The sequence below is a fragment of the Thunnus maccoyii genome, chromosome 20 (assembly GCF_910596095.1).
Source record: "Thunnus maccoyii chromosome 20, fThuMac1.1, whole genome shotgun sequence".
Lineage (NCBI taxonomy): Eukaryota > Metazoa > Chordata > Actinopteri > Scombriformes > Scombridae > Thunnus > Thunnus maccoyii.
Window position 1 is genome coordinate 16,554,178 of NC_056552.1, and position 22,372 is coordinate 16,576,549.

The 22,372-nt window shown below is 40.3% G+C and overlaps 1 protein-coding gene across 1 annotated transcript in view; it reads right to left on the reverse strand.

The window, feature by feature from the left end:
* The window catches only part of capn15 (calpain 15), a 42,219-nt gene extending 39,880 nt beyond the window's left edge, over positions 1-2,339 (reverse strand). Inside the window, exon 1 of the mRNA XM_042397585.1 lies at positions 2,263-2,339. The gene's annotated coding sequence lies outside the window, so the exon portion shown is untranslated. The remainder of the gene's footprint in view (positions 1-2,262) is intronic.
* Positions 2,340-22,372: the final 20,033 nt, after the last annotated feature.

Below are 22,372 nucleotides of genomic sequence, written 5' to 3' on the forward strand. Positions count from 1 at the left end.
CCAGAGTCAAATAGTGGCACTCTGGTGCCATCTAGTGCCGCTATATTTGAGCCATCAAGTGTCTGATTTGAACCGGTATCAGCAATGTGTGAGCTGGGTCTAAATTCAATAAAACAGGTCATTTCACATACTGAAAATGTTTATGTCCTCCACAAGCTTCATAAAATATATTTGTAATATTACGGTTTTATCAAAACTACTCGACAGTGAAAGGTGATGTCATTGGATGCTTTTCATCTATCAGCCTCCGGTTTGCCCCAGTTTTAAAAACTACATTTATCCTCATCATCAATGGCTTACTGTAGGAGGCAAGTGCCATCAATTTGTTAACATGGAGCATATACAGAGAAAATATGTAGGAGCACTGACTCTCAATACATTTATTCTAGTCCACCAGAATAAGGCTTGTATATTAAAACCAATGCTCTTATTGCTAGTAACTGCTAGTATAATTCTATTAATAATTATTTCCGTTGTAATTATGCAATATAGATTTCTGTATTAAATTTTTGTTCAGTTGACTGTGTCTGTTTTTTTGTTCCTTCAATGCTTGTTCTTTGTACACAGATTCATATTTAGAAGTCATATCATATCATATCATATCATATCATATCATATCATATCATATCATATATCATATCATATCATATCATACTGCTGCTGCTGTTGCAACTACCACTACTACTATGACAAGTGCTACTGGTACTGTCTGCTGAGCATGACTTCAATACATTTTTTTATTTGATTTATTGTTGCATGTGTGAATGCTTTAAACCACCTGAACTGCAGCCTAAAATATATTGGCCCAATAAAAAAAAATAGTTTGATATATTGTAGTATACTATGGCCGCTAAACCACTAATCACAGGGTACTATCACTTTCACTATTACAGTTAATACCAGTACTACAACTACTACTGGCACTACTACTTTTATTACCTCTACTGACCTACTTTACTATCACAGATGTTGCTCTGAGTAATACTCACTGTAATTAGGCACTACATTCTTCTGGTGGTTTTATTGTTGTCTGTCTGTCTGTCTGTCTGTCTGTCTGCTCTGAAACTCTTAAAGAATGATACAAGGGGGAAAAATAAAGAAACATCTTGTAAATCTTGCTCGTCCCATCACCGTGTATGGATGTAGGTCATATCAATTGCATCTTGAGAGAATGATTACTGTCCTGTATGACATCATTATAATGAAAATAAAATGACTCCAATATTACAAGAGACTTTTGTCTTTGTAACAAACAATGAGTTTATGGTAACCCCCGTGTTTAATCCATGGTTTTGTACAGTATAGGATAACTTGAATATCCTTGTATTTTGTATTTGGTTCTATTTTTTTTGTTTCCATTAATCCAACTAATTTGTCCATACAATAGGTTTAAGTTTTCAGTTCACTTATAAGACGTCATGGTTGAAAACCTTCCTAAGGACATTATTTTAACTCTATTTTGAGCTGCTATAGGTTATCATTTTTTAGAGTTAATTTAGCCTGCATGTTGTTTGGTTGAACCAGATGAGATGTCTACTGTACCATTACTTTAAAACCCCCCAGTGAAATCTAGATTTCATCAGGATAAAGAGTAGCATGTGAGACATTCAGTGAGTCTGGATTATCTCCGTTAATGCCGGTGTCACCCGGGTTGTTTGAACCGGGGAAGTTCAAAGGATTAGGCCAATATCAACCGGGTTGGGTACTTCAGTAATGAGATAGCAGGGCAAAGTCTAGAAACCCATTAACGTCTTATTAAGATAATGGTCCTGTGCGCATTCATTCAGCAGAATTGACTTGGATTGTGTTTGTACCACTGTATGAATTGAAATGAAAGGAAGAAAAATCTCAATAAGGGAATTCAAGACACTTTTGAAGAGGGTGGGTGAATCAATGCGAATTATTATAACCTTAGAGGAAGTGAAATTGATTATAGGTCATTTCTCTGTGATACCCTTGAAAATCCCTAGGGAACAGACAGTCTGCCAGCACTCAAGAGACACAAAGTATCTGTGATTATAGTGATTTATCTCCAGGCTTGAGTGAGGCGGAGCAAAGCATCCTCTGATAGAAGCAGGGCAGAAGAGTTGAGAGAATGAGTATGGGCGGAGAAAGACACCGCTGGACGTTGTTTCTCACATGTCCTGTAGAGCTAGCGCCCACAGCGTCCATGCATGTTTGGATAATGTTTGTACCGGTGTAACAAACTAGTCAAATCTTCGGAAAAACACGACAAAAGTTAGCTAGTTGACTGTAGCTTACCCCAACTCGTCCCGGGAATACTTGTAAAAGGAAAAGAAGACTTCCCTCGTCAAGAAGGTATGAGAATGAATGCATCTTTGTACACTTCTTTTTGAACACTTGTGCACTTGTTCTTCGCTCGGAGAGAAAGAGAAGACTAATTACTACTACACTGGGTGAGTAACGTTAGCTACAGGGCAGAAACGTCTGAAAGTTGCTAGCTGGCCCACTTCAGTCAACTTTTGGTGTATTGTTTTCAAAGGCCAGTGTCGGTGCGTACACACTGTTGTCATGACAATGCTAGGGAAACCCAGCGCGAGGCACGTTGGAAGACACAAAAGAGCCAGCTTCAGTGTTCAGCTTTGCTTCACAGTTTCTCCCTCCAAAACTCCTCTAAAGTTTTACAGAAAGTCTATAACAACACCACATATAGTGCTGTTATTTCGTTTAACTTTTTTTTTTTTGAATGAGAATATCAAAGAAAGACAGGCAGCTTTAGTACCATTTGGTCACTGGTATCCTGTGCCAGTGGAAAGAAGAGCATGAGCACTGTAGGGAGGTAAGGGGGTCAGAAGGATATGTGCAAACTGTTGGGCTAAGGTGTGTCCTGTGTTTATATGAGACAAATTGTGACCCTGCTAGTCAGGAAAGGGATGCTTTTAGTCGGCTCTTTGCTGTTTTATTGCCAACACACATGTGGAAACGACTGGCTTCCACAATAGAGAGTGAGCAACACAATTGTCTTAGGGGAAAAGGAAAAAGATGTGTGTGGGTGAGTGAGAGGGGTGGGGGTGGGCGACAATTGCATGAAGGACAAAAAAAAAAAAGTGTGTCACTGTATGTTTCATAGGGCTTGTGTGCACATGTGTTTGTGGATGGTAGGAAGACGGGGTCAGGGTCACTCTACACGGTCATGGACTTATGTGAGGACAGGACAGGAGTGGGCGCATGGGTAGTGGGTCGGTTGGGACTTTGTTTATGTCACTCACTACTACAGATGTTACCACGCGCAGACAGTACAACACACCCAGACAGAGTACATCAGGCAGCTACTGGCATGTGTATGGCTAATGACAAGCAGGATAAGCTCTCCCCTATGATGAGTCATTATTATACTTGTTTATAATCTTGTGCAAGGGAAGTTTTCACAACTCCAGGTGCTTAAAGATGACAGTCTCATGGACCAGTGCCATACTTGTCACAGAGTGCGATGCCAGCAAAATATCCTAACATCAGCAAGCACTCCCCTTAAAGAACTGGGTGGCCAAAACACTAGGAAGACCAAACCACACCAAAGCCAGGAAGCTTCTTTTATAATTATTGTAATCGCCTGTATATATATTATATAAATCTAATTACCTCTAATTTTGCGGATGAGTAATATGCCCAAATACTTGTTGAACTTTGAAGCATAATCACTTCATTCAGTATCATCTTGCTGTCAGGTAAATAGTTAATATTTTTTCACTTTTGGTGCTATTCTGAAGTTGCAAAAGCAAATGCAAGAGAGCAAACATGTTTGTTGTCGTAATCTTTTCAATCAGAGCATAAGAAAGCTCAAAAAAGTGAAATAATACAGAAACTACCTCAATGAAATCCACAGTACATAGGCTTTATAACATATAGTGACAAAATTGGATCCAAGATAATTTTGCTGCATTGATTATTTGTCCTAGGATTTGTCGAGGATCTGTGTCAGCTCTCCCTCTCTCCTTGTATGTTGGGGCATGCAGCCGCATCTCCCCGGTCTGGCTTGCGCCCCCAGGGCCTGGGAGCACGCTGACAGAGACACATAAACATACGCACACACATACACTCAGGCACATGGGGTAACATGAACAAGCCGACATCAAAGATACATCTGTTTCTTATGCATGTTTGATGGGACAGGCAGGCAGCGGCTGGCCACTGCTCCGAGTTACAGTGCAGATTAGTATGCATGACTAGGTGGAAGCAAAGCCGTGAATGTGGATGACTTTGGTGAGGGAAAGAAGGTAGTTACAGATAGGTTGAACATGAGAAGAGAAATGAGACATGAGGAATATGTTGTACATTTTACTTCTTGTCTGTTTTTCATAATTCATGTTTAAATGGCATGTTGGATGACCCTGAGAGTAGCACCAAAAGCAGGTATTCATAAAAAATAAGGTTTAGGTGACTAAAATGTGTCTACTGCTAAGGCTAATGAAGGGAGATCTGGAGAGCATACCACAGCGTATTCATAAAGCTGAGACACTAGTAAGTTAATAACTCTTTCCTCCATTGTGCAGTTGTCTTTTGTCCCTGCTGTTTGATGTATTGTTGAATTTTTTAGCTGTGAGCAGCTGGTATAAGTCCCTTTGTCTGTCAGTCTGTTGCCCAAACTTTACCATTCTGTATGGTATAAAATTAGTCATGCTTTCAGCGCCTTCAGCGGACACGCCCCCGGTGTTTCAGAGAATCCCTATTGGCTATTCAGGAGAAGGCGTCCAACGTGGGACAGAAGTATTTGTATTCGTAGGTTTGATTTGTACTCATAAATTTGATTCATAGCTATAAACTTGGGATTCATACATAAAATTGAGTTCTGTGTGAACAAACAGATGTATAACTGCAAACCTTTGTGCAAATCTTCTTTATGTACTCGCACACTGGAAATTATTTGTGCACATCTTTTTCATTTGTTCACAAAATGTCATGCACAGCTACAGATCTTACAGTTTTCGAAAATGAAATCTATGTGTTCAGATATTTTTTACACATTCAAACATTTGAATTCATTCGATCGAAACCTTTTGACACATTCACACATTTGAATGTATTCGTACAAAATGTTTTCACACGTTCAGATATGGTGTTACACAGCTACAATACATATGACCCTAATTTAAGCCCGTAATTCTGGGACACAAAAACTGTATCGGCTGGTTTCCCAGACAAGGATTAAATCCAGTCCAAGAACATTTGGGGAATTGGTCAAAAGATGTCTCCATTTATTTTTATTTTGCAGACTGAAAAATCCTGTCCAGGAAACACATTTTTGAGTTTATTGCAGTTGGTAATTTATAGATTTGCCACATCACACCTCCTGTCAAACTAGTTGATCGAGTCAAATTAGTCAAATGACTCAAAATGATCAATTGATTATCTATTAATTTTCTGTTGCTCGACTAATCAATTAATTGACTAATCACTGCAGCTGTAATAAAATTAATACATTAAAATTTCCATCAACAAAATATAAAAATAATGACGAAGAAAATGAGCGGTTGTTAGGCAACCAGCAGAGACTACAGGAAATTACTGGCTTCATTTTCACACTTAATTTTTGTATTGATTAAACGAAGAACAAAACAACTACAAATTAATTAGTTAATTAGTGACCTTTTGAGGTGCTGCTGGGCGAACTGAACAAGACTAGCTGTTTCCCCCATGCTTCCAGTTTTTCTGCTTAGCTAAGCTAACTGGCTGCTAAGTGCTATCAATACTCTCATCTAACTCTCTGCCAGAAAACAAATAAGCATATTTTCCAACAAAGCTCAAACTAATGTTTTAAATAGTCAAGTAATCAGTTTTAAAAATGATCGGATTAATTTTCCGGCAATCGATTAATAGACTAGTTGTTTCAGCACAAGTTCTGTTTATTATTTAGGCTTCTTCAACACAATGCAACTGTCTCCTTCTGTGATATTTATCAGTGTCCTTGTGCAGCACAGTACACATGAAGCTAAATCGAGATGCATGTAAAGGAAAGGTAACTGAGTTTGCATTTCTTGACCTTGCAGCACAATGCAGCACTCACTGTTAACATCCGCTGTCTCCGCTTTGCCAGAATCTTTCTATCCAATCAGTCAAAGCAGAGATTGGCTGCTTATCAAATTTTTTGACTGGAGCAGATCTTGGCACAGGAGGGCACACGCAACCCAAATTTAACTGAAGTTCACCTTCCAAAAACAATCAGCACTTTGATTCAAGGGAGCGTCCTCTCGGTGCAACTCGGCAGCATGTTTCCCTTCTCGCCAGATGTTCTGCTTAATTAACATGCAGGCTTGGGGCGAGAAAGGTGTCACCACCCATACACAGTTTATCCAGGTGCTGCAGCTCTGCATAATTACCTCACATCGACATGAATAATATTAATTAGATTCATGGTGCGTTTCCTTGAGTGAGAAACGGGTCAGTGTTATTGGTGTTGGGAAAGATTTGTGGGCGATGATGAAGAAACTCTGTCTGCTGTGTTGAATGTGTTCTTAAGCAAGTAGTGTGTGTGTGTTTGTGAAGATGAAGATTATATCTATGGCATGAAGGACATTAAGTAATTAAATCAATGCAACAGCCATTCAAGTGTGTACTTGATGATGTGAACAGTTGGTAGTTGAACAGTTGAATAGGATCCATTGACAAGATGAACTGACAAAGATAGAGAGAGCTTGATAATCCTGATCACATATGTTTGCTTCAGTGCTTCTTCAAACTCTTTAGATGTCTAAGTATATACATACAGGAAAGACCAAGACAGCAGAGAAACCCAGGCTAGCTCTGTTTCCATCATAAATCACACAGTATGAGAACAACTTTGAAACTCAACACCTCACCATCTGAGAGGCCTACAGAGGCCCTTAAAGAGACAGAGAGGAGATGACAGATATAGAGGACAGAGAGAAGACAAGGCCATAGTTTGAGTGAGTTTACATTCTGTACATCTCCTGTACGCCTTTAAAGATAAGCGATGATTTTGAATGAGCGAAAGATAGCGTACTCCGCCTGCTGGTTCATCATTTCCCTCTCTTTTACAAAGTTCTCACAATATACCCTTGATGTAAGCTCTGCCAGGCTAACACATGTGTGTGTGTGTTTTCCCAGGTAAAAGCCACACCGTAAGTGAAGGACTACTGTACCGACCCAAAACCTGGGGAGCCACTGGAGCCCCAGGGTGCTGGAATGGAGCAACTCCTAGAGTAAGAGAGATTACGTCTTTATGTGCCAAACATGTTTTATTGTGTTTACTGAATGAACTTCCTCCTGTTTCTATTTTTGGGCTTCCTGGAACTGTTGTTGCCCACGTTTCAGTTGTCTGCATGGCATTGAGACTGGAAAAGCATTTTTTAGCGATATATGGTAGCAGACTGCAAATGATTCCAGCCCATTGCGTCTTTTGGATACTGTAAAAAACAACTTTGAGAAGCATTGCAGGCCCTTCTACACAGTTCACTCAACCTTTGTATATGTCTCAAGCCAAAGCCATTTTGAATTATTAGACTCTGATTTAACACTTAGTGGCCCGGAATTGAGTTTTAAGGTGAGCTGAGGTGAGGACATTTAATCGAGAGCGTGAAGATCCTACAACATCTGGACAGAAACTGAACCCAAGCCCAGTTGCACCGGTCTTCTTGGACAATTCTTTTGACAGCTTGCGACATCATAACAGATGCTCTGTGTTCTTCCAACTTGTCTCTCACTGTTTTAGTAGGACAGGTTGATGAGGTGCTTGAAGGTTTACAGCCCAGCATGTCTGGGCATTTTGGAAGCCTGTTATTTTCTATTTTTAGAAAAACAGAACTTATCATCATCTAGTATGCAAAAGGTTGCCATTTGATTTGATGAATGGAGTTTCTGGGAAGTAAGGCTTAGATACACAATCTTACTGGCACAGCGAGGCAGTGAATGCAGGGAATATAAAGGAACCCACATATAATCATGAATACACTACAGTCTAAATCCATGAAAGCGCACACAATTACACGGAAACTTTGTGGCACAGAACCACAGATATTTCTACCTTTAGGTCTTCTTTTTAAGCAGTGAGTCAGCAGAAAGCATTAAAATGATGCCTCATGGAAAATGATGCCTCAGTGGAGCGATAACTGAAACGTCTGTATGAGGGCAGTCTTACACTGTTGGGGGATGGGGAGCTGATTTATCTAACCCTACATACCTCCAGTCCTTTGGATGACCTTTTCTGCTCAACACTGCTACACTGGAAAGACATTCTGACATCTGTATATGCATTTGTCTGTCTGCTCACCTGTCTATCTGTAAATCAGATCATCTTTACTGGCATGAATGTTGAAGGGAGACTCATTGTGCAGCCAAGCGAGCTGTTGACTCCTAAGATGTGGGGAAGTTTGCAGAGGGGGATTTCTGAACATAAGGTAGCTTTGTGAAGGAATCCTTCTCTTATTTCAGAATACTTGTTGCGTTTAGTTAGGAAGTGAACTGTGAACTAATGCTCTTTTGTGTATCTATCTATCCACCCATCCATCCATCCATCCATCCATCCATTCATCCATACAGATGTAGATCTAGCTACCCAAAGCCTCAAACAACAAACTCCTATTATGTGTTTATATTCTATTTGTAACTGCTGAACATAATCTGCTCTGCTTCTTACACCACATAGTAGTTTCCTTTGCAAAATGATCCCTTCCCCTCTTTGTCAGTTCTGCTGCGGCTGGGCACAGCGAGATAAGAACCATGGGAGTTGTATCTTCTTCTTGGCTCTCTTGCACGTCCTCTTCCCTTCTCGACACATTCCGCAGATAGCAGAACCAGGATTGGCATTGTGTGACTGTGCGTGTACAGTATGAGTCGGCTTTCTTTGCCTTTCGGTGACGGTGTGTTCAAGAATGCGTGTGCGTGTGTGAATCACACTCTCCTTGTCACTTCATTATACCCATCTCTCATCGGCGGTAGATGCAGCATGTATAATTCAAACCTGTGACTGTGTCCAGGAAGGGATGCGTGCCTACATGCTTTCCCTCCTACTTGCTTCACCCCTACCTGTCAAGTGAAACCATTCATTTAAAGTATATTGGAGCCGGCCCCCCCCCACATGTCTTGTATTGACTGTGACGCATCAGCGATTGTTGAATCACGCACCTCATTATTCGACACCTCCTGGCTGCCATGCCAATCTGACTAGCTCTCTCTTAATGATGAGGTTACGCCTCCGACCTGCCGCTGCACCGTGCCAAGCAGTAGTGACAGAGAGGGGTTCCTGAGTTGCGCAACTCTACTCTTTTCTCTGGCCTGTGACTCACCGGTGAGTCATCAAAACAGGGAAAGTTGCTTTAAATGCACCTCCATGCATGTGCACACACACACACATATAAACAGTCATGCTTGTACTTGTACAGATAGTGCACCTCTACATTCACCTTTTTCTTCTGTTAGACAAACTCTGTTGGAGTCACAGTGTGTCGATGTGTGTGCAAAGTTAAGAAAATGGTGTGTGTATGTGTGTGGTATCCGTGTACACCCACAGATGTCATATGACTGTCCTTCCTCTCTCTTTTTATGTCCAAGTAAACAGACAAAACACACAAACGCACACACCATTTATAATAAGCAACACAATTGTAATAGAGTTTGTCTTTTTCAGATAAAGACTAGAGAGCAAGCCAATAATTGTTTGACAATCGGGGCATTCCAATTATTTTTTCTGTTGATTCAGCCTCAATAAGATAAGACCAAACATAATGAGGAGGACGGCTCTGGTATTTGTGGTAAACTGGGCTCAGAGTGGTTGGGTAATCAGCCACTAGAGGGCGACACAACCCTTAGTTTCAAACATGAAAGGTTGAGTTCACAGAACGAACGATATTAAGAGTCTCTTCCATGTGAATCTGTGTCGATGGTGATAATAGCATCATATTTCACTCCCGACCTGTAAAGGATGGTTGGTTGTTACTTGATTGATGTTGTTAATTTACAAAGTAACTGAGGTTGTTGCGACAAAGTGACACCATACACCATATTTCAAAGATCTAAGCTCGGGAGAGTGGGCGATAATGCTTGTTTCATTTTAATGCCTCATAACGTGTTTTCACATAACAATTTATCTGTCTCCGAGCAATTTTCCTGCTCCCAAGAGGCTCGTTTACTAATGTGGATATTTGTTCTAACCACAAAAAAAAAAAAAAAGGAAAAAAAGATGGAACTTGATTATATATGAGGTCAGATGTTCCTAAAGGAAATATGGCTCAATATTAGATTGTACAGTTTAATATCCCGTGATACAGCCTGTCATGGCTTGACAGTTAAGCGCAGGTGTTGGGACAGCTTTGTTGCAGTGGGCCCATAAAACCTCATAAATCTCTAATATCTGTGTCACGATTTCACTTGTATCACAAATAATCACGCTGCCATTTAAAGAGGACCTTCATCAGAAATTCACATAACACAGACTGTCATGTTAAATCGCCACAAATTAACCACAAGTCATCCAGGGCTGCACCTTATGATTACTTTCATTATTAAATAAAAGATAAAGTGTCTCTTACAGGTTCTTAAAGCCAATGTAACTTCTTCGAATTGCTTGATTTGTCCGACTATAAATAATAGGTCTTCTAGGTGTAAAAAAGTACAGTAATTTTAGAGAAATTATAGAGGAGTTCATTTGTTTTTTTGTTTTTTAGCTGCTGTGGTTTTGTGTTTTGTGGTTGGATTTTTGATAGCCTATGGTAGACCATTAATGTTCCCTTGGGGACAGTGTGATCATCATCATGCTGTCTGGGACTTACGCAGTGCTGGATTTCATGTGACTGATGAAGCTATTGTGTTATCACGGTTAGGGCCATTCTTCACTAGATATTGTAGTGGCAGTCAAACTTCCAACTCTGTGATTCTTATGTACTTTCACAAAATGACATCATGTCTTATTATTACAACTTAAACCAAGATTTAAACATTACTGTCTCGGATAATAAGCTACTGTAATAGCTCATTAATTTCCCTCTTTGACTCTGCTCACATCAGTGTCATTTGTCTAGAACAACTGCCCAGAACAAATTTACCAGTCCCTTTTTCTAGGGTTACTTAGGGAATTACTTGCACCAAGGCTTAGCTGGCAGCGATTTGATCAGCAGTTCCGACATTAGATTTATTCACACAGCCTGTGAAGAAATCAGTGATGAGAAATTGAGGTCTAAGCTATTTGAGGAGGTAATGGCCACAGTTTATCAGGGGGGCTTTACACAGTATATCAGCATTTCGGGGAAGGCAGAAGCAGGGGCTGATGATAGAAACCTGTCACCTTAAAGTCAGATTCTTTATGGTAAAGTGGGTGACAATTACTTACTTATGCTGTGAGTAAACAGTTAAATGTGCTACTTGAGTAGTAGAGTTAAGATGTTTCTTTCTTAAGCTGTGTAAATACTATCTGTTGCAGTGAGCAGGTAACTAGAAGGGCTCTAATTGGTCATCTGGGGCCAAGCTGTCAGACAGAGAATGCAGGGGTGCACAAACAAGTCGATGTTAATGTTCGTGGCCTTTACACAACCTTTTTTTTAAAGATGATTCATGGCTGCCGCAGCTGTCAATGCCTCCTGTGTGACTTCCACATTGCAACTTTTTTAATTTTAGTAACAATAACACAGTGTTTGAGCCAGGATTGTTAAGAATGGCCCTCTAAGTACTTTGATAAGAGGTCATTTAACTATTGAAAAGAGACACCACATCCCCAAATACGACGATTCCTGTTATTTGAACTTTATTCTCAGAAACTGTTGTTTTCTGATGCCACCAAGGACATATGAAATCACACAGAAATCCAAATCTTTCTTAATGTGTCATATGATTTTCATGAAACATCAAAAAGTGTAGTATACACAAAATGTTAAACATGTTCAAGAACACATTTCCAATCTCGTTTCTGGAATCTGCACGGAGCTTATTTACGTGCAGCTGTTGCACCGTTTCATTTCTGCCTTCACTTAAATTGTAAAACCACAGCACAGAAAAGGTCAAAAGTTCACCAGTAAATTGTTATAATTAGATTTTACTTGAAATTATTTATTAGAAAGCAAAGAACAAGTGGAATGTTCCACAAATCGCTGACAAAATTCTGTAGTCAGTTTTTCAGTCTCTTGAATATTTCCAAGACCCCACCCATAGTTAAATGTACTCCAGTGTGGCCCCTGTGCCTGTTTCACATCTGCATTACGTACATGGAGGACAATTGCAATAGAAATTTTATTTTCTAAGGGGGTTACAAACACAACTGTGCACCACTACACACACACACACTCCTCCTCTAGCCCTGCAAAATACACTAACATGGTGTGAAACGACCTTCAAATCATAGCTTCCTTTTTGTCAGGCTGCAGGTTCAGGATTTGGCCTAATAGCAGTGACGCCAGACCAGCAGGCTTGTTTTTTTCTTGAGCTGGTCTGTTTATTTGTTTGACCTGTGACACAGCGCAGTCCTTGAGGTACCTGTTTATGTCGCGCTCATCGCTATGCATTCATGCTGAGTGTAGGGCCTGCATGCGTTTGGGTTGAGAAGACAGATTATCCCCGCCTCACAGGGAACGCTTGTGTGTTTGTGTGCTTGTGTGGGTGTGTGACTGTGTGTGATTCTCCAAGGCTGTGCGAACAGCATCGCTGGAAGGTCTCACGTCTGTGTCTGCAGATAGACATGATCTCACCACGCTGTCAAAACCTTTTACAAACCCTACACAGACTAACACATCCTTGATCCCTTTCATCGTCATTATGTTTTTTTTTTTTTCTGTTATCTCTTTCCTGTTGTCATATCTTGATGGCGTGTTTGCATAGCTAGTGTCAGACGAATCGCGATTCACCCGTCCAAAAGAGATTCTGATTGTGCGGCGGTGTCGGGACCACCACCGGAGAGCACTCATCTCACGTCGAACACTCTGCCTCCACATATACACGCATAAACAAATACATACGGCATACGGCATCACATCACTCTCCCGACAATGATGACAATGAGAAATGACTCACAGCGTAGTTCAAATTCAACCGATCCACCACATAATGAATGATGGAGGGGCGGTCGGCTGGACATCAGACATGAACAAAAAACAGAAACAGTGGTTGGTCTCAAAACATTGTGTGTGTGTGTGTGTGAGAGAGAGAGAGAGAGAGGAAATCACTGGACTGAGATCAAATTATCTTCTTAGATGTTTACGCGAGAGAAGAACAAAGACAGCAGTGAATATATAGTGCCTGTGTGAGTGTCACTTGATTGAAAGGGAGAGAGAAAATAAAGAGAAAGAGTGTTTGGGGGGAGGAGGAATAGTTGCCCTCTAGTGGTAGTGTGTAAGCGTGTAATGTGAGAAATGTATTGAATTGTTCATAAGGGGTTCATAAAAAGGGTATATCAGGCTACATTACAATACTAAGGATGCTGCTGAGTGTTGAAGTCATTTAAACATAGTCTAGCACTGTATAGCATAGTGAAATCAGTGGTAACCTGTGTCTGTCTGAAATGTAGAAAACACAATTAGAATTGCATTTTGGCTTCCTTTGAAAACATTTTTTTGTAGTATTAAATTTCGTATAAATATCCGAAACATATGAGAACACTGGCACAGTCTGTGCATTTAGTTCTGATGCAGTTTGAACAAATCACTGACTCCAATAATTGTATGAAAACCCAAAAGGTGCTCAAAGAGAACTAAGAGCTGTTAGAAATATTGTGTGCTGCTCACTGACACGGTGGCTTGAACCCACAGTCGGTCTCTTTGAATCGCTAGTATGCACCACATTGCTGCCATAAATCTTGTGTGTGTGTATGTGTGTGTAAGCTATACATCAACACCCCAGTGAATCCCCCCCCCCCCCAAGAGGAATTGATTAGCTTGGCTTAATCACTGGGGAACATAAGCTGGGGAACCATTACTGAGAACAGGTACACTCAAAAGGAAGACTGGAATGAAATCTGGATCCTTGCAGCTATGCACCCTCCAGTTTATAATGTATATGTATGAACTGCCTATGTATATATGCACGTTTTTGCCTAGAGCTAATTAACAAAACACAGTCTCAGTCCCTCTTACCTGCTCACGTCTCTGATCTGCTTTTATTGGACACAAATATGGTTTTAACATCAAGACACAGTCGTCTCCTGAAAGTGATGAGTCATCAGGAGTCGTAGAGGTCAAGGGGTCGGGAGATGAAGTGAGTTAAAGAGAAGTTCATTGTCAGCAGCTGATACTTGCATCGCTTCATCTTTTATTCAGACCAGCCCTCAGGATCAGAAGCTATCTAAATAACAGTGTGTCTGACTGGCATATACGGAGGGGGAAGGGCGTGGTGATGTAGAGCGAGAGAGAGGAAGAGATGGTTGGTCAGGTAGGAATATATACGTAGGGAGTTATGGAGGGAGGCAGAAAGAGAAAGAGACATTTAGTTCTAAGCCGTCCATCTCTCTCTGACGGTGATTAATTGAGAGGAATGTGGCATTCCACTGTGATGTGTATGTACATGCTTGCCTGAATGCATTTGTAGATGAATGGTCATTCAGTGTCTATGTGAAATACAAGTTTTTAGTAAATTATGATGAGATGTTGAGTTGAGTTCATTTTACTGCCATTACAACCAGACATGCAGCTCAATATACTAATTTAACCATCACATAAATAGACAAGTCTAAAATGCAGAAAATACCAGAAATAAATACGGAGAAGAAAATAATTAATTTCTGAAATATGAATATTGTGTCAAATACAAGGTGATTTATTCTACCAATGCTGAAAAATACATCACATAAAGTAATTAGATTCAGTTCAAGTTCAAATTTTTCAGTGGTTCAACTTTTTTTGGCTCATCACTGCATGAAAAGCTCAGGTGTAACTAATAACATTAATGACAGGTATGCGTGCTTGCAGCCATTATTAATTAATGACACCTGTGCTTTTCCGGCTTTAATGTGACAATACACGTGCCGTGTGAGACATATTTAACATTCACATTTGAAAAAAATGTCACTTCACAAATGTCAAAGAGGATATATTGAGGTAAGGAGAAAAAGTATTTGGCTAACAAAATTACTTTTCCAAGCATCATCTATCATTAAGAAGTGCTGAGTGAAAGTCGACAGGAAGCATTCTGACTCAGTCAGAAGAACGGCTCGAGGGCAAACACGATTCCTAACAATGTCTCTGCATCATACAGTTGAGTGATTTCTCTTGTCCGATGAACAGAACACACTTACAAGTGTATATAAATGTGAAAATGTATGAAAAGAGACGAACAGAGATTTTATATCCTTGAAGTTTCCCCCCCTGTGCAAAATATGTCAGTTGGAGATATGAATCATGCGGTACCCAGCTGTTGTTTGTTCCTCTCTGATCACCCCTTGAGCTGGATACAGAACGTACCAGTGTCCTGACACACACACACACACACACACACACACACACACACACACACACACACACACAGTCATGGATACATGTCAATAATTCTTAGCAATTCACTGAGAACATGAATTGGCATATGTGAAAGATAGATGATCCACCGCTGGATGAGAGAGCTGGATAGGATTACAAGAAATATTTTTTCAAAGAAGGATACTGTGTTTACCTTAAACACTTTACATTGCAGTTGGAGGTACATACAAGAATATAAAGAAATATTTCTCAAACTTTGCCTCATAAGACTTTTTTCTGCTATGACAATTCAGAATGCTGGTGTATGCGGTGTGCTATGTGAGCTGGCATTTACACTCATGTCACTATGGGTTAACTGCTTACATCGAAAGATCTTATAGCAGGAAATATTTTTCCTTCTGAACTGTGTCCAAAATCAATACCTATTTACATTATATAGTGCCCTTAATTAAACAAGGGAATGTAAAAACTAGTTTGACATGTACACCACTTTCTGCTAACAAGTGATGTGAAAATTACCTGTCAGTGACACTTTGCTCTGTCAAAATGATTGGAAATGATGACTGAAAATGATTATTAAGCTAAGTGTCTGGATTGTGATTATGGTGATTCCAACCCTTGATGATCAGAGTAAACATCCTCAAAGTGATCCTTGTCACAAAACAGCTGATTTCAGTAATAAAAGTCATTGTAATCATTTAACAGGTGGTTGTAATCACATTAATCTAACAGGTGTTACTCCCATAGCAGATACTGTCATTGTAATTAGCTTTAGATCTAAATCTACTCTGTTTCTTTTAATAATATTATATATGCAGCATATATAGATGGAGTAGTAATATAAAATTTCTATGGAATCAAACAGGTGCTAAGGTTGAGAGACAGATAAAAGACATGAGAAACGTAGAGGTAAAGGAGGAAATGACTAACCGAGGATGAGAGGAAAAAGCAAGGGAAGTTGAAAGAAAGGATGGCTTGGTGACAGATCGAAGTAGAGGCAGGGATGTCAGTGTGCGAGACGACGTCAGGAACACGCTTACACATCTGCACAGTGAGTGATGTTATCCTGGGGCTGCCTCACAGGTTCCTTTACTGATGACTCATAAAGACTGTGGCAGTGTTCATTCACTGTGCGTTGAGTGTGTGAGTGTGTGTGTGTGAGTCTGTTTCTATAGCACGTGCTCATCATTACATGAGCATATCAAAGATTCTTCCGGTGTGTTTTCATTTGACAGTGAAAAACCTATTTTGTGTGTGTGTGTTTGTGTGTCTTGTGAATGGTCCTATCTGACTAATCCCAGTAGGGAAGGCAGCCGTGTGCTGCCACAGTAATTACAGGAAGACGCTTTCTTAAACTGTCTCTCACTTTCTCCATGGCTGGCTGTATGTTTCTTGTCAAATGAACTGTAGAGTGTAATGGTGTATCAAGGAGTCTGCAGACTGATTGCCAGGATTTGTAGAGTGTGTGTGTGTATGTGTGTACGGTGACAATGATTCAGTTCAGAGTGCTTGGCGATTATTTATTGTCACTCTTCAATGTGTCACAAGTGGCTGTTGATTTCATATTCATGAGTGTATGCATGCTCCGTGTGCACATTGTAGCCAGACTCTTGCTGGATTTTTAAGCTGATACCAATATCAACATTTGAGACATTAATGATGATATATCTGATTTGATTTAATTTGATTTATTGAATGTGACAGTGCGCAGTATTAAGCATAAATGATGCACTGCACCGGAGTTAGCTTAAAGCTAATTTGCATCCGTAGTCCCCCACGATTAAAACATACAACAGCACAACAACAAACAGTACAAAGTAAAAAAAAAAGAAAAAAGAAACAAACAAACACAAAAAAAACACAGAACACACCATACAAAATACAAAGCTACACACAACAGCACATCACATACACCCACCATGTCAATTAAAAATTAATAATGTAAACTAGGCTCAGTGGTCACACAGTTATCTGATATTGGCCTCTATGTTTTTTTAAAGGGGGCATAGCATACTTTTTGTGATTTTCTGTACTGTTATGTTGGATTTCTATGTCAAATATAGTCAAAGTTTCAAAACATGAATGCATATAGACGGGCACCCTGAAAGTCAAAAGCCAGGGCTTCAGCCTGCTCTGAATGCTTTGTTTGCAAAGTTACCTCTACTTCCTCATCAAAGTGAAGACAGATCGTTCACGTCCGTAGTGTTACTGACTTTGTTCCATGGATTGTTTGCATTGTCCACTTGCATATGTCAGATCGGAAGTGAAATCCTACTGCTATTGTTTGTCTACATAGCTTGAAGTCTCCTGAGGGGCAGCTTCCAGAAGCTAACCGATCAGAACAGAGTGAGCTCATTGGGAGGGGGGCCTTAAAGGAACAGTGTGTAGGACTTAGTGGCATCTAGTGGTGAGGTTGCAGATTGCAACCAGCTGAATATCCTTCCCCTCAACCCCTTCCATCCAAGCGTGTAGGAAAACTACGGTGGCTATGAAACTCGTGAAAAATGCAAAAGGCCCTCTCTAGAGCCAGTGTTTGGTTAGTCTTTTCTGGGCTACTGTAGAAACATGGCGGTGCAACATGGCAGGGTGCGTGGAAGAGGAACCGCTCTCAATGTAGATATCATGGCTCATTCTAAGCTAATGAAAACACAACAATTCTTATTTTCAGGTGATTATACACCAATGAAAACATGCTTATGTTGAATATTATATTCCATTTCTGCCAATAGATCCCCCTAAATCTTACACACTGGTCCTTTAAAGAGACAGGGGCTAAAACGGCTTCAGACAGATGCTGAACTGAGTGCTTGCATAAAGGGCCAGTATAAGATAAATAAGGTGTTTTTTGAACCGTAAATCATGCAAAGATATTCCATAGAGCCACGGAATATAAATATAGAGATGGAAATGTGCATGACACGTCCCCTTTAACATAAACTCAACATCATTTTAAATTTGATTATTAACGGCCCTGCACACCCACACAGGTGTTTTCAATTTTTCTAACTAATTAGGTCTCTGCTCAGGTTGAAGCTTGGCGGGGCTTTGCTGGGAATTAAATGAAGTCACCAAACTTCATGCACTAATTAAAATGATAAAGGTATAATTTTTCCGCCACTAAAAGGTGCCAAAAAAATGCTAACAAGATAGTCAGGGAGATGTCAATCAAGCAGTGTCTGCAAATGCCCACACTGTCTTAAGAAGGGTTGTAATCAGATATTAATGAAAATGCCTGTGGAAGTGGAGCAAGAATATGTCAAAGCTTTAAAGAAAATTTACTTATATGTGAACTGAGCAGGACATTCGGAATGACAATTTGTCTGATTTACCTCAAAAGTATCTGCAGTCTCGGCATCAGAGGAAAGTAACTGGCGGGCATTTAGTTTTTATGGGCAGGCACCCCAAATTGCGGCACCACCCCCACCTCAAGGGGAGGGGGGTAGACCCCCAGCACCTTCACTACTCAATTATTGCCCCGTCCACCCTGCACAAACATCAGTCAAGCTTTATTTGCATAGAATAGACAATAGTGCATCAACAGTCACTCATGACTGCAGTTTAATTTTATGATTGCGGCACCAAATATAAGTCATATAATCATTATAAGCCCATAGTGAAGCATATATATATATATATATATATATATGTATGATACAGAACTTGTGAACTTGTGAAACATTAAAAAAGAGTGAAACTAAAAGTGTAAAGGTGACAAATGGAAGCAAGCACAGCAACAACAATAAACACTGCACTTCTGGTTACGGCTTCGGAGCAGAGATACTAAACATGAGGACAGATGTCTCACTTTACCCTAAGTCCAGACACAAGGCAGGTTTTTTTCCCCTCCCTGTGAATTTTATTTTATTTTTTTCCCCAAGGCTTGTGGGCCCTTTCACATTGTCGGGCCTGGGGCTTGAGCACAGTAAGCCTGTGCATTCAAACAGTGTTGATGCTGATTTCTCCTGGGAGGGTTAAAATCCTGGATGGACAGGCCTGGCCCCCCGGGGCCCACCCTTAATGCCAGGTCTTACTATCTGTGCAGCAATTTTTTGTTACATATTGGTTGACATATACACAATATTCTTTGATAAGCTAATATGACCCAATAATATTGGTTTATCAGTCAAGCTTTAGTGAACATGAGCATAGAAACACACTCACACAAAAGTTATGGAACGCCAACTCATGCAATGGGCCTGATGTTGTTTTTGTATATTGGTGGGTAAACATGCATATTATTCAATCTTCAATGTGTTGAATGCCAGTAAACATTCATGTTTTGCACCGGCAGTTTCTGTTTTGTGAAAGTTCTTTTCTATCGGGACACGTGTCTGCCTCACCTGTTTATTGTAATAGCTCATTATTTGTGAAATGAAAATCTAATTGTTGTATCAATCCCCAGGTGGCCTAACACCTGAATGAAATGAGCTACTTTTGTTTGTGTTTTGATGGTTGATAAATAAGTCATGAATAATAATTTATGTAACCCTAAATTATGATTGAATTATTTAGCATTTACAATTTAAAGTAGTGACTGTTCACAGTGGAAACAACTTTCTCAAGCCAAGTATTGTGCTCCCTAATGGATATTGCCAAAGTGAGTGTGGTTTTATGTTGAATGAAAATAGCCTTGGAAAAATAGCTGCATATGATTTATTCATCAGCCAAAACCATTTTAGAGCCAAATGCAGACTAAAGGCAAAAAGGAACCAGAGCTGTCAATAGCTTGAGCTCAGCTCTTCCTCACTGTGGTGGTAAATTCCCCGCAGAGGCATGGTGTTCGCTTCATTGCTGCAATATCCTTTTTTCTTCCCCAAGATTCACTGTCTTTCACTGCATCTCTCTCAATCCTCTGAGCTCCACCTCGCTCTATCACTCTGAGTCTAAACTCAATCTTTCTGTTTCTCTGTCTCGACAGCTATTAAAAGCAGGAAACCAAAGTTTTGTTTTTCTCTGGAAAAGGTAAGACTTTTTTTACAAGGATTTAGTGTTTCCCCTACGTTGCGTGGTTTTGCCTGGCAGGGGGGGGGGGGGTGATTAGCATTTCTATTTCTTTTTAGCGTTGTCAGGTTAGGCTAACCCATTGTTGCTAACTTCGGAGCTAACCCCCAAGCTACAGCATTTATTATCTGACACACTGTCGTCTGTAGTGTAAAAAAAGACGAGAGAAAGAGAGAGAGAGAGTGTGTGAGAGAGAGAGAGGGCAGCAGTGGTCTAGCAAGCTAGAGAGTGAATGAAGAGAGGGAGCGCTGGTAGCGAGAATGCCGATGAATCAGATCAAAAAAAGTTATTTTCTGATTGTTTCACAGCGGTTACGTTCCGGAGGACAAATAAACACACCCACACCCCCACACCCCTCCACTCGACCCTGCGGCTGAACGCCGTACCACTTGATTTGGTCTGAATACGGCCTTTTACTGCTATCCTTTTCCTCTGCTCTGCTCACGTTCACCGTCACTTTTCTGACATTTGCTCTCTCGCTTAACCAGTCACTTGCTTATGCACTGCCCTATTCCTTAAAAGGAGCTACACTACCTGTAGTTTCCCAGGCAACAACACAGATGTTGACTTGCGATTCGAAACAGCACTGCTCAGAGGCTCCCAAACGCTATTGATTTCCGAATAAATGGATATTTGGCGTTATTTTTGGCATATAAAAAAATATTTTTTGGCCTGGCGGGGGTTCTCGTTGCTGTTATAGGGGAAACACTGATGATTACTACAAGATTTGTAGAAGTATTCAAATAGTATTTGAACCTCCTAACGCTGCAGATTTATTGGAGAATTATAGACATGTTCTTGCGTCTGCATGGGTGAGCAATGCAGAGGCTTTAAGGGTTACATTATAGTAATATTACACTCATTTCATTTGTCTCTGTTTCTTTAGTATTCTCTGTCTTTCTTTGTCGGCTTTCTCCCATTCAGGGACTAGGACTCAAAATATTACTATTCCTCCTGGGCAATAAAGTCAGACCATGCTGCTTCTCAGATCAATAGGCAGTCGGGGGAGGGGTATAGTGCAAATCATGACAGAAAGGGAGGGGATGAAGAGAATTTTGATTGTGAAGGAGGAAAGGGGGCGATCAATAAGCTGGAGCACATACCTGCAAAGCTCACACAGCCCACACCTTTCACACAACATTAACTGCAGTGTGGGGTAACAGCGCAGCAAACAGAAGCAGAACACACACACACACACACACTGACACACAGACACAGAGCCTGTAAATGTCAAAATCTTAATCTCTGCACCAGTGCTACTGTACAAATTCCCTTACATGCATTGTTTCAAATTCTATTCTGATTTTCATGCAACGTTTAATAGAAATGGAATATATTTTGTATTGGCAGTGTAGTTACATCTTGATTAATAGTCTGGATGTTAAGAACAATTCTTCTTTTTAACCTGTCAACACCATACTGTATCTTATGGTTACTGGTGTGTCCTGCAATGTGTCCTGAAATAATCACAGACGGCACATGCAGGAGTATGATTCTAACATTTGTCAGGTATCTTTAGCATTTGGTCACGTGTGTCTTCTCTAAATACTTTGTGTTTTGGATGTAGTGCATTTTGGTCATTTTTTTCTTGTTGAATGTGTCTTCAGTGTAGCTGCCTTTCACACACAGCCTGGAGGCATATATATTTTCCCAATGAGTAATGTCAAATCGTGCTACATTTATTCTCTGCTTCAAGTGCAAGATGAGCTCTTTCTCTCAGAAACTGTTAGTTTCAACATCGCATTTGAGCTGGAAAAATTTCAACCTTGTGTGCTCATTGACTTATGGGTTCCATCCCACATGCTTTGCATGTGTTTGATGTGATGGTAATATCTTTGATTGCTATTGATCTGAGTAAACCTAGCTCTGCTGATCTTGATCTCCTCCTCCTCCTCCTGATAAAGTGGATGCGAGCTGGCCAGTAATTGTACACGATCATTTCTATAAAAGCCCAGCTGTGTCCCATATTAGTCCTGAAATAATTACTGAACCTGGAGATGTTCACCATC